General features: G+C 46.2%; 1 long non-coding RNA gene across 1 annotated transcript in view; it reads right to left on the bottom strand.

Annotated features, from left to right (window-relative positions):
- Nucleotides 1–23: 23 nt before the first annotated feature.
- The window catches only part of LOC111066887, a 24,620-nt gene continuing 11,396 nt past the window's right edge, over nucleotides 24–13,247 (bottom strand). Inside the window, exon 3 of the long non-coding RNA XR_002607108.2 lies at nucleotides 24–257. This is a non-coding gene — a long non-coding RNA (uncharacterized LOC111066887). The remainder of the gene's footprint in view (nucleotides 258–13,247) is intronic.

The following is a 13,247-nucleotide window of genomic DNA, read 5'->3' as shown; positions in this document are numbered from 1 at the left end:
CAATGTGGTCGGTTGAGTTTTAATTGAATGCCAATGCCCCGACCGTCGGTGGTGGTCTGCAGACAATACATGTGTTCAATATGTGCATCGGGTCGCGTTCAGTAAGCCCTGGGTTGTGGTACGGCAGGAGCTGTAAGCCTTTAATAAGGGGATTTCGTCTGGTCGGCTCCCGAAAGCAGGCAATAGATGTTTGAGGTTCGGTATTGAGATGTGTTGTGAAAGAACATTCCATTGTCTATAGCTTTGTGGTGGTTCACCTGTGTGGAAAATGAGATAATTTTCGGATAGATTTAATGCTTGGTTCGACAGAGTAATTTTCAGTGCAGAACAGTAAAGGTCGACGTCTCTACACAATACTTTCAGGGGACTTGTTCCTGCGATAAACAATGGAATTCTATTAAATACCCAGAGAATGAGGTTCTCCACACCCCTGCCAGTGATGGAATGTACTCGTTTAATTTGAAATAATAACTTGTTTAACTACGCAAATTTGCACAATTAATTATGCTAATGAGGCTCGGCACAGCCGAAACCGAAAGCCGGGCCAAAAAGGCAACGGACAGCCGAAAGCCGAGAGAGCTTAAACAATAAAAAGGGTTAAATAATTAATTTCAATGCTGCTGCAATTAGTTGCCACTAAATGTTGCATGAGTTCTGTCCTGAAGATGGGCCATGACGAACACGAAAAGGGAGACTCCGCAGCAGCTCCGACAACCAGAAGATGACAAGAAGACGGAAGGCACAAAAAATATAAAAGATAGCTGACAAAGGCCAGGACCACTTAATGAGTCCGGACCGGACCGGACCCCAGTGAGGCGCTTCGAGCTAATCAAATTAGCTGGCCATGGACTTTTGATCAAGAATGCGCCACTTTTGAAATTTTCGCTCCATTTGACGCGGCGCCACATGGCGTATGCGTAATTTATGTGATTTTAATTAGCAGGACAACGCCTGAGTCGGTTGCCTGACTTCGCGACGTCCGCCAACCCCCGAATACATGCATGACTTATGACGCCTGGCTGTCAAATTCATGATTCGGCAGTACACTTAATTGAAATTAATTCTGCATTATTTTCTTCTGATTTTCGCGTGACTTTCTGGTGTTTATTTCGAGCCTGAGCCCGAGCCTGCCAGTTGGCATGGAATTTCAAACATTTTCAATTAAGAAAAGGAAACGCAGACAGTGCGCACATCAAGTCGAAGTTCCGCTGGGTGAGACGAATCCCCCGGAGTTGAGTTGCGTCTAAGTTACCGAAAAGAGAAGATCCAAAATAAAGTGAAGTGAATTTTTCGCGCTTTGGCATTTGTCAAAGTTTCTCCCGACGAGAAGCGACGCGACGCGCGGCTCGAGTGTCCTTCTGCTTGAGTTTTTTTTTGCTGCCACTGCCGTTGGTGCAGTCGTCGCCTGTTTGCGTTTCATTAAAATCCATTAAAATGCTGCAAATCAAATTAAAAGTTTCAACTTTTCTTATTCTTCTCCGCTCCCCCCCCCCGGTCCGCGCTGGGAGCTAAGCAGTCATCCGGCAGTTGGCATCATTGTCAAAGACGCCGCCACCACCATCGCCGTTTACGGATACCCCCCGAACCTTCGATGGGTCCGAGATCGGTCCAGCAGTGCGACTTCCAGTATCATGCTCTTCATTTGCATGCGCAACATTTTCAAGTGACAATTGCAAATATCTTGCCTACACCCTCCGCCTGCCCTGCCTTCCCCACGACTGCTCTGTTATTATGCAGAAATTACTTTTTAATTTCTTCGTTAATTCGTTGAATTTGTGCCTGGCCCCGGGGTTCAGCCAGCAGCCAGCAGTCGGTGGTCATTGTTTATTAATTACAGCCGGAACAACTCATCGATAACAAATATCGAAGCGAATCTGTTATGACCCGTTGACCTATTGAGCGCTACGTGACCCACAATGACTCATTTGTATGTGGCCGGGCGGCAACCTCATCGAGCCGCATGCCACGCATACCAAACAGTTGTTGACACAAATGCCGTCAGCTCCCAGTTGCTTATTCCCAAATTGATATGCAAACAGCAGCAGCCCCTGCAGAGACCTCAGCTACAGCTACAGCCACAGCCACTTCCACAGACCCATCCACCGCCTCATCCCCGGCCATGGGAGGGTCGGAAGTCGGCTTCACCTCCACTCCAAAATGCTATTGTCAGGGCAGAGATTTCAATTTTGATTCAAGGCTGCCTCTTACAGTATAGAATTATCAGAATTGGCAGAGGCTAAATAGGAAATGGCTAGCTAGTTCAGGATTAGTAAATATTTGAGGATTAGTTGCAGTGCGTAGTACTGGGCGAGGGCTGTATTTTGGATTTGTGTATTTTACCTAATACATCTTACATCTTCAAAGCATCTTGAATAATGATACTTTTATTTAAAACTATTTTTTACTAATTCAACCACTTAATATTTACGACTTTAACATTTCATTGTTTGTTTATTCAGTCCAAAAGTCGTACATCTAAGTTCCAGTTCGTGTTGAAATGTTCCCCTGACTAAGGATATCCATTTACCCTGCTCCCCTTGAGCAAGACATTTCAACGGTCTTGGCACCGTTTGGTGGGGGGGTAATTGAATATAGCGGCTTCATCCATTTATGTAAATACGTGTATATTGTTTAGTTGAATTATTTTCCGCCTTTTTGCACATTTTTATTTTGCCGATATTATTTCCATGGCTCATTCTTGTCCCGTCCCCCGTTGTCTGTAACGTAACCAGATTCCGGCATCCTTCCCCTCCCAGCTCTCTCTTTGCTTGGCCGCACATGAGTTTTTATAGTTTTTCATTATTTGCATAGGGCTTATCTCTGGGGAGAATTAGTATAAAGGAGGATTCCAGCACAGCGAAAGAAGCGAAGGAACAAGGGCCACGTGGGACTGGGTTCAGGTCCGGGGCCAGGGTTCGGGTCCAGGCAGCAGGAGCCAAAGTAACAACCGTCGATTGTCGCGGCGCCTGTCGCACCTGCACCTGTAGGGTGCGTGCCCCTCCCTGCAGCCACTCCCCCCCACCTCCGTTGAGTGGCTTTCGCTTTGGCCTGGCAAAAATGGAAATTTGCTACCGCTTATTTATTTTTTCTTTCCCAGTTTCCCAGCTTCCCAGTTGCCCAGGCCCATTCTGATCCCAGTTCCCTGCGTGTGCCGCTGCTTGGCTTGTGCAAACGAAGCATGAACTGGGAGCGTAATTCAAGCGGAAAATTGTCGCGCAACGGCGCGTCGTTTTCCCATCTTGCCGGTGACGCAGTCTCGTGCTATTCCCAGCCCAGCCCCACACAGCCCGGTCCCAGCACACGGTGCACTGAGCTATGTAAACGGCACACGGCTCTACGAGTTAACAATGTTTTAGACCTGGCCTCTGCCACTGCTGCTGCTGTTGATGTTGCTGCCGCTGCTGTTACCGATGTACGCGCAGTTGTCGCGTTGTTAATATTCTCGGCTTGCACGCCCCTTTAAATTGACGCACATTAGGGGGTCGAGGTCCGAACCCGAGCCGGAGACAAAAGCTCAGACTCAGCCTCAACCTGTGCCATGTCCAGGCACGAGGCACTCGGCACAAGGCATAGGACCTGCTCTCGTTTCGTTTTGAACAGCCAACCAATTGGAATGTTTGATCAGGCATTGCATTTTGCTCATCATTTCCATCCATTTCCTTTCACCGACCGCCACATCACAAGGAGATCCAGCCGGCCGCAATTGAAACTCGCGGTCTGGCCCCAGTCCAACCCAACCCAACCCAACTCAGCCCGATTCTCGGTTTCCTATTGCCGGCTGCCGGCTGCCGACTGCCGGCTACTGATGCCGGGGCTCGCCGCAAATCGTGTTAGCCACGCCATTAGCAAAAGCTTGCAGAGAACCTGGCCAAACAACAACACCATCATCAGCAGCATCATCAGCATCAAGGAGTGGACATGCAATTGAGCAGGACTCCAGTTCTGTCCCACTCTAGCTCCTAATGTGCGCGCTCCAGTGGCCGTAAACCAATTCAAAAGCATATTTGCATGCGCTGATGGACCGTGGACCGCAGGGAGTGACTGAGCCGGGATCGGATGGCTGAGGAGGAGATTGAATGTATCGAGTGGTCGGGCGCGCTTTGAAATATAATATTTGGCCAGAGTTAGCGAGTGAGTTAGAAGTTCCAACCGAGCCAAAGGCTTTGTGTCGGGCCAAATCACTTGAAATTGAGCGCACGCAAGTCCTGTAATGCCCCGCTTGCCGATGCCGATGCCGATGGCATGTCTCCTGTACCAACATTGCGGAGTAACACCCCACTGACTGATGCCGTGCCTATGTCACCGATGAAGAGGCCAATCCCGGTACGCATAGTACCCAATACCGATTCCGATGTCGATGCTGATGCTGATGCCGATGCTGATGCCGATGCCGATGCCTTTTGCACCATGTGCGAGCCATAACAATGTGGAAAATTGTTTCCTGTATCAATTTCACACATTAAGGAAGCAATTCGATTTTATCGCTTCCTCATGACTACACGTTCAATTATTGAAGAGTTTACGTTTGCCTTCGGCATTGCCCTCCATTTGGTGCCTCCAAATGGAGGCCATGGCCTTCCTGTTCCCGCAACACCCAGCATAGAGCCGTAAGTAGTCGCTGTTAGCCTCTTTGCCAAAAAGCATTTTGCATACATTTCTGTCTGTCTGTCTGTCTTTGTGTCTGCATGTGAGTGTGTGGCACTCGTAGTCGGGTCGGAGGTAATTCTTTTCAATTGTTGTCTTACAGGGCGTTTTACAAGCCATTTTGTGCCCTTTGGCTGGGGCTTTGTCGGTGAGGTGAGGCTTAGCTGGGCTCAGATTCCACCTAATCTTTGATTTGCTTTGCATTTTGTTTGCTTGATTAATCAGTTAGTGTTTGCTTTGTATGGTTTGTATGTTTCGTTCTATAATATTTAAAGTTTTCATTGGGTTATCAGGTGGCCATCAGCGTTTGTTACTCACGATATTTTGCTCTGTACATATTAGTTGGGAAGCATTTAAATAGACAATTGAAGGACTTGAAAATGCACTTAATCTGTCAAGTAACCAATTTTTGAATTGAGGCTCCACTAATTAACACTTGGGTGCACTTTGGTAACGGGACATGCCACTGCCACATCATTTGCCCGACAATTTGCCATTTCGTTTACAAATGAAACATTTTATTGAAGGAATCCTTTGGCATGGCCATATGAGCCGCAGCCTTGAACTTTCTGCTCTGCTCTGTGGCATCGGCATCGGCACGCACGGAGACAATATCAATGTACGATACAGCGTAATGCGCGCATATAAAATGATGGCAAACATTTACAAATGTATTGCGACTATAAACATTTTAAACAAAACCAAAAGAACAAAAATGCGAACTGAAATGCGGAGGGTAACAAGAAACGAAAATCGAAATCTAATAAAAATTTCCATTTTTCTATGCGCCGTTAACTTTATGGGACAGTTATGCGTGCATGTGTGTGCGTGTGCAAAGTGTTAAGTGCACAAGCACACACACACACGAGCAGGCAGAGCGGCCAGCAGCCGAAAGGGAAAACTTTTGTTTCTGTGCTGCAGAGGAGCCCCGGCCCGCCAACTGATCCCGTCGGCTCATAAAGGCGTTGTAGGCACGCACCAACGCCAATGTGAGGCACAGTGGGGCGAGGATAAACAATATGCTAGAATATGTCGATGAAATGGACCACATTTTCATTATGTTCCTGCCCTCAGAAGTGGAGATCAATTTAAAAAAGTATGATCTTTTCAATACAACAAGAAATTTCGAAAAACACGCCTCAGAGTCACTGTGCACTCTCGCAGCCGTAAAATGCGTATGGCTTACGCACACAAATGCACATACAGATACATACATTCGCGAAAAATTTAAAATTACATACGTATATGCGTATGCCACATATATATATATAGGTATATATAGATATATATTTCCTTTATCTTGGGTAAACTTTTAAACTTTTTCAAAACGCCACGCCAAAGCCGAAATGAAAGAATGCCAGACACACTTCACAGGCTTTTGTTTTAGAAGGGGGGCATGGCCAGAGAGAGAGAGGGCATTAGGAGAGAGCGAACGAGACAGCCACGACGAGAGTGAAAGAGACCAAACTCCCCTAACTCCGTTGAAAGCCATTTTGCACGCTGGCAAGCATTATTTGGTAAGGAATATGCCCATGGCAATGCACATAGAATCAGGAAAAGGGGGGCCATGGTGTTGCTGTGGCTGTGTGTGGAAAAGTATGTGCAAACTTTCGTAATTTATGTCATACGAAGTGTTAACCGCATGATGGCTGCACGCCGGATTGGATTTACATTGCCAAAGCTCGAGCAATGGAAACTTCACGCGCTCCGGCGACGAGGACACCAAGGAAAACGACTTTGGCTACAGCTACGGCTACGACTATGGCTTTGGCTTTGGCCAATGCCATTGCCCGGTCCGGGACTGGCCGGCAAGATTGAACTTCCTGTTTATACTCTTTCTAAAGATATTATGCGTACAGCTTGGGATGGTATATTTTTTTAATTTCGTAAGTAAGTAATATTAAAATATGATATTATTGTCCCATAAATATAAGATCTAAATATCGATATTTATTTAAATTATTTATTTAAAATTGGTACAAAATTTTAAGACCAGAACATCTATATTGGAATTCTAATATTAAAAAAATATAAAATATTCAAATCATAAAAATACAGCCTCTAGATATGGCAGGGCATCTCAATTTTCGTATGCGCAAATATAATCTTCTTTTAAAGCTACATTATATTTCCCTTGCACAGTAACTACTTTTCATTGGCGGTAACTTTACTTGCGGCAGGCACTGTAAGGGTACAGCGTTGTGTGGCTGCCTAATTGTTTTCAATTTGATGGTCAGGATGGGGATCAAATTGAATGTCTGTCTAAGCCTGGTCACGTTTTAAAGAGGTATCCAGACCCTCGACCCTCTTCACGGCTGACCGACTAATGAAAGTTGCTTGGATAAATAAATAAATGTCCATTTAGTTGCGCCCTTTTTGTGTATTTTATTTAACTTTTAGTGCTGCTGGGAATTCCCTTTGTACAGGCCTTTACCTTTTTTTTTTGTATCATTTCCGCGGTCCTAACAGGGGTTTCTCATTTAGAAGTCAGGCTCGATGTTGGCGGAGCCATGGGCGGTGCCCTTACAAATTTGTATCTCATTTGCAATCGAGTGTCTGTGATTAATTGCCCTTCAATTTTGAAATTATTTGCATGGAAAAAAAGATGGCTCCAAATGAAAGGAAACCAAAAAGAAAGGAAAAGGCAGAACGTCGGGCACAGACCCAAATGTGCGAGTATCTGTATCCAATAACATTTGAATGGGCAAACTTTTTTGTATGAAGTTCGGCAATTTGTAATTTTCCTGGCTCGCCTCGACCGATGGGTGGGTCTGGGTGAATGGCTGGCGGTGCAATAAAAAAAAGGGACTTTATGCCAAATTTAATTAGGCGCAAAGCAAAAGCCAAAGACGAAGTGAAAAACGAGCGGATGACTTCGATTTGAAATGCTGCCAAGAGGGGTTCAAATTATTCTGGGACTCTCGCTTTTTGAAAAGGGTTGACTTTCGACTCCACTCCACTCCACTCCACTCGCCTCGCCTCGATTTTTTTTTTTCTGTGTTTTCTGGCTTACAATTTAAAAACGCTTAAAGAGTACATTAATCAAATATCGAGCTAATATTCAGTGCCATCCACGCGTATAAGTCTGTCAATAAGTTGAACAATTCAGTGCGATTTCTGGCTTGATTTCTGGCCTGACTTGCACGACACGCGAGGGCGTGTCTGCCCAGTAAGGGGGTGGGCGTGGTCAGGGAAAGAACAACAGCATTAAATTGCCAGCAATTACGTTTTTATTGTGCTAAAATGCACCTGTGCATATTCCTGATGGCGCAATTTCGAACAAAAACAAACGACATCAGAAAGAACAACATTGCATGCTCGATGGGTGGTGAATGGTTGAATGGGTGGCTGGGGGGTTGGGTGTGTACTGCGGTGGGTGGTTTTGTGGCTGCTGCCTTTGGAATGGGTTGCAAGAAAACCAACAACTGTGGGAACAGTGGAATAACAGTGGCAGCCAGACCATCCGACCAGTCCGATCCAAAACCCCTGTCTGCCCTGGACCAGAAGGTATTAGAAACGCGTGCCAAGCCCACACGTGTCTGTAGGTGTGCGTGTGACCAATATTAGCACAGGTAAATGTCCAAAATTAACATTGAACTTTGTGAAGGTGGGGGCAGACGTCTGATAGCAGATGACGACGATGACCCCTAGCAATAGCAGCGGCAGCAGCAGCAGCAGCAGCAGATGGCAGATTGCAGCGGCTCATAGCCGAGCGTAGTCGGCCGCTGCACTCAAACAATATTATTGCAATTTTCCGGGGCCCTGCACTGGGCTTAGTGTTAAGCTTAATGCCGAGTCCAGACATACGACCACCCAATAGAAGAACAACAACTACAACTGCGCCGGCACCGGCACAAGCAATGACGATGTCCGTGTCTGTGTCGCATATTGTGATAGGCTCGTTGGCCTGCTGCCTGTCGCTCTCTGCCCGCATCATGTCCAGGAAGCTTCGTGGAGGCAGCAGCCTGCTCCTGACATGCATCACTGGCTGTGCAAACATGGCCCAAGTCCAGGCCCAGGCCCAGACCTAGGTGCGGAGGTCTGATGCGATTCGAGGTGGTAACAGCAATTGTTGGGCTTAGACCATATCACACGGAACAGTGGGCTAATTTCAGCTATTTGTAGCAAGCAAAGTGAAAGGGAAAATACTTTTGATTCCCAACTTGTTTCATGTTTAAAGGAGATCGATTGGTTATACGATCCATGATGGTATAAATAAAAGAATCTAAAATAATTATTATTTTATTATTTATTATTGAACAATCTGCCTAAACTAAAGAAATCTGAAATGAAATAGATCAACTACATATTTTCAACCATAATTCTGACAAAAGTTCGTATACAAATTAATTTCTCGAATCTCTAAAATGTTTTTCAATGCTTTAAATACATTCTTAGGCCACTGTGCCTGTGCCTGTGCCTGGGCCTGCGTCTTGTTTGTCTATCATAGATTGACTTGCTGCTGTTTGACCACCGCAACAGTTGCCGCTCGCAGGGCAAGGAAAAACCAACTGACGCACCCGGCAGCAGGGCGAGAGCAGCAGGTGGAGCAACAATAGCCGAGTACTGTTTGAACTTCATTAGGCAGTTTCAGCGGCAGCGTCAGTGGCAGATGGCATTTCACATTCGGCGAATGGCCGAATGGTTGAGGGGCTGCTGAGGGCAGCTGGCGGTGGCAACGTGGGTGGCTGGGTTAGATCATGACTTTGATTTGCGGTGACGACTCAAAGGCAGCCGCAAACGGCGCATTATTATTACATAGTTGTTCACCCATAAACCGAGCGCCCCCGCCCCACTCCACTTATTCCATGACTCAGACATTGTTCCGTTGACGCACAACTGTTGCAGACATAACCGCAGAATTAGCAACATTTGCGGTGCGTTGCGTGTGCGTCAAGTAAGTAGATAATGCTTAAAGTTAACGTCAGAGCCTTTTGTGGTTTGTCACTTGGTCAGGCATCCCTGCCGCTAACCAGTACCCAGACCCTTTCACACCCAGACAGACACCTGTGGGAGATTGTATAATCAGGAGTGGGAATGCGGTTCGTGGGCCAGTTATGTGGACACACTCTCTACGCTCCATTTGCCTGGCAAAATGTGTCTGGCACAGTTGGGCTCAGTCTAAGTCTCATTCCCCAGTCGGGGAGTCCCAGAGTCCGCCTGCTCCATGCCCAGGCTCCGTCTTGCCATCAAGTGTAGTGAGAGCTCACAATTTAATATTGATTGGGTGAACATCCATTCAGGAGACTTCTCTCGGCCATTTGGTTATGAGTGCAAATTATTACGTGTGCCAAAGGCCTTCGGATGTGTCACAGATGCTGCTAAATGCACATATAGAAATAACTGATGACTGGGACACTGAACTCAGCTGCTGACCAGAGATTTTCGGTGTGTCTGCCTTGAATCACTTTTCGGTAGTTATGTTCTTTTAAACGAAACTGGGCAAACCCCCAGAGAGCTTCATATAAATTTATGGTTTTATTTTTTTATTTTTCTACATTTAAAGGCAAAGTTCATGTGCTGTCGTTGTGTCTCTTTTTTTTGTGCAAAAGAATCCATGACACATTCAATCTATACATTTTAACGAGCTTTTGTGCTCTCTTTGGTTTGATTTCCATATTTTCCATTACATCATGGCCTGACCTCAGCTGCTGTTACATTTATTTTATGTACTGCGTATACTGCGTGCTATCCGGGGGTCAGGTTCGGAATGGGCCATACAAAGAGAGCCCTGGTCCAGTACTACTGATAATCAGGCTTTGTCCTGCTCACAATGGCTCAATCGGAATGGCCAGGAAGACGTGAGACACATCGCACAGCTACGTTCAGGCATTTCCAGGTATATCCAGGCAGCCAAGGTAACGACAATAACGTGCAGCTTTAATTAACTCAAAAATAAAATGAAATTAGATAGAAAGGGGGAGCAGCAGGAGGCGCCTGGTCATTATGGCGGGCAATGGTCGAGGGCCAGCAGATGGAGAGCTCTAACCCAACTTTTTATATTTATTAACCTTCGTCGGCTGAGGGGGGATTTTGGAATGGGAGGAGATTGTCCTTCCCTGCCCTTCCCCTTCCCGTTCCCCATCCCCATCCTGCCTGGCCACAACAATAACTGTAATTTCGCTTTATGACTGCAAATCACAACCGAAACATAAAGGCAGCAGAAGGACAGCCAGTCCAGTATACCGAAATGTGTGATGTCTGTGTGTGTTGTGCACTCAATGGGTACCGGCTAGAGTCGGACAACGCTGCGTATACGCAACCTTTTCTTATGGACAATTGATGTCTCTGCTGTTGGTTGGTTGGTTAGCTCTGCCGTAGCTGCTGCTCCAGTTACTGCAGATGACCGTTGTTTGCCCGCCGGTCCGTCGTCGTCTGTCCATTGTCCAACGTCCAATGGCGTTGGTAGGTTGCCGTTGCTTGGCCAGGCTCGTTTGTAATGCTGTTGTTAAGTCCGGAACATGACATTAGCCATTAACTCGCTGCATGCACTCGTCGCCCGCCCGCTCTCGCACTCTCGCCTTCCCGTTCGTCTTCGGTTTACACTCGCAAATAAAACACAGGCGAAGGGCGACGCACCGCCATTGAGACACAGAGACACGGAGACAAGGGCAAACAGAGAATCACAGTTGAAATGAAAATGTATAAAAAAGGACATTTGAATTGGACTTATGGGACCACAACAAGCGTCGGAGCTGCTGCTGCTGGTGCTTCTGCTTCTGCTCCTGCCTTTTGCTGCCATTCCCACCGCACACACAAAAACATTTTATTCTTATTACACAGACAGGAGAAAGGAGATGAGATGGGAGTTACTGGAATACCCATACCCATACCCGTAACGTAACCCGCAGCAGTGGCAGAAGCAGTAACAGAAACAGAAAGAATATCAGAAGCAGTACACTTGGAAAAAAAGTATGGGAAGATGCTGCCCAAACCAAGTCAAAATTGGGGATGGAACATTTGAAGATCCAGAACATTTAAAGGAAAATTGAAGGTTGATTTATGTATCGATATTTTATCAGAATTTAATGAATGATTTGTTGATTGAAGATTTTGTTTGATCTGCTATGAGCTCAAAGAACTCTTCTTAAATCATTTTAATATAAGTATGGATATTGCATATATAATTACAATACTATTAAGTTGATAACTTGTCCCTCAGTGTTGAGGCGGCAGTAGAAGATAGAGCTGGAGCAGCAGCATCCAGTCGGGCAGTGGCTTAGCTGAAAGGGATAACGGGTACGGTGGACAATGAGCTGTCATTGTCAGTGCCCGATCTGGTCAACAGTGTAACAAGACAGGACAAAGCCCAGCAGCGTGAGCCGAACATCAAAAAGCGTTGCAAGTGATTTGTTGTCTCGGCTTATCTCTGTCACGGCGATGATGGAATCGTATTCCCAATGCAATGCTCTTCATTTCACTCGAACTGTAATCGATATGCTCGGATATTAGTACGAGTAGTCAGTCAGCTTTAGTCCAAGGGAGTGATCACTGTCTTGCAGCGAATCACTGTGGACTCACTCACGCATCCCTTTTTCCGGTTAACATGTGACCCAAAAACAAAAGACATGTGTCTAAAAATAATAACGACTTGGCAAATAAAATCCAACAACCCAAAGTGCGTGGGTTGGGTTAAGTTGAGGGATTGAGTGCCCGCTCGGACACTCACACACACAGTCACACTCACACACATGTACAGTGTACAAAGCATTGAGGTAGTTAAGAACAGCAAGACGAAGCCATCGTGTCGACTCGACTACTCCGGAGTTGATTTCTTTTGCGTTTTAGCCTGAATCTCTGACTGCCTCTGACTGTGGTCGGTCCTGGTGCTCGTTCGGTGCTCCTGCTCCTGCTCCTGCTCCTGCTCCTACTGCTGGGCTGCTTGTTTTATAACCTTTTCACTTTATTTCCCTGGGGGAAGATAAAAAATGAAGAAATCCTTATCACAGCGTGTCAAGGATTTGCTTTTGTCCATTCCGCAGGACAAGCGGCTCCATAATACGCTTATTTGTAACGCATTGTGGGCGTGGTCAATGGACGGCCATCCCATTGAAGGGTGGGGGGAAGTGCGCAATAATGCGACTAGCAAACAAACAAACAAACAAACAAAGAAAGAAACAACGAGAGCAGCGAGGGCACAACAAGAGCAACAAATAAAAAGTTAACGACGAGTTTGTTATGTTTATGTAGCCAACAAACAAATGGACCACATGTAAGCACCCGGGGGGGTGGAATGCTACCAAGAGGTAGCCTCTAGAAAGGTCCGGGGAACGGGGTAATTCTGGAGGAGATTGAGTGAAAGGCCAAGGAGCAGCAGCAGCAGCAGGACCCTGACCCAGCGACCAAACAATCAACACAAATTTCACGACACAACGTAAAAATACGTAAATAAATTTGATGCCCCCCCTCCCACCGACCGAACACACTCCACCGATCCGAACAGCCGCCCAACCCCCTAATCCGGCATCAGTGCCTCAAGCGCTTTAATAAATAATGGAATGCGACTTAATCACATCAACTTTAATGCCAAGGCACTTCACATATGAAAATTAATGCCAGCCATAAAAGTGTGGCAGAGATTTAAATCCATTCAGGCAAAGTGA

Source organism: Drosophila obscura, unplaced genomic scaffold, assembly GCF_018151105.1.
Source record: "Drosophila obscura isolate BZ-5 IFL unplaced genomic scaffold, ASM1815110v1 contig_150, whole genome shotgun sequence".
NCBI classification, from domain to species: Eukaryota; Metazoa; Arthropoda; class Insecta; order Diptera; family Drosophilidae; genus Drosophila; species Drosophila obscura.
This window is presented reverse-complemented; position numbering and strand designations above follow the sequence as displayed.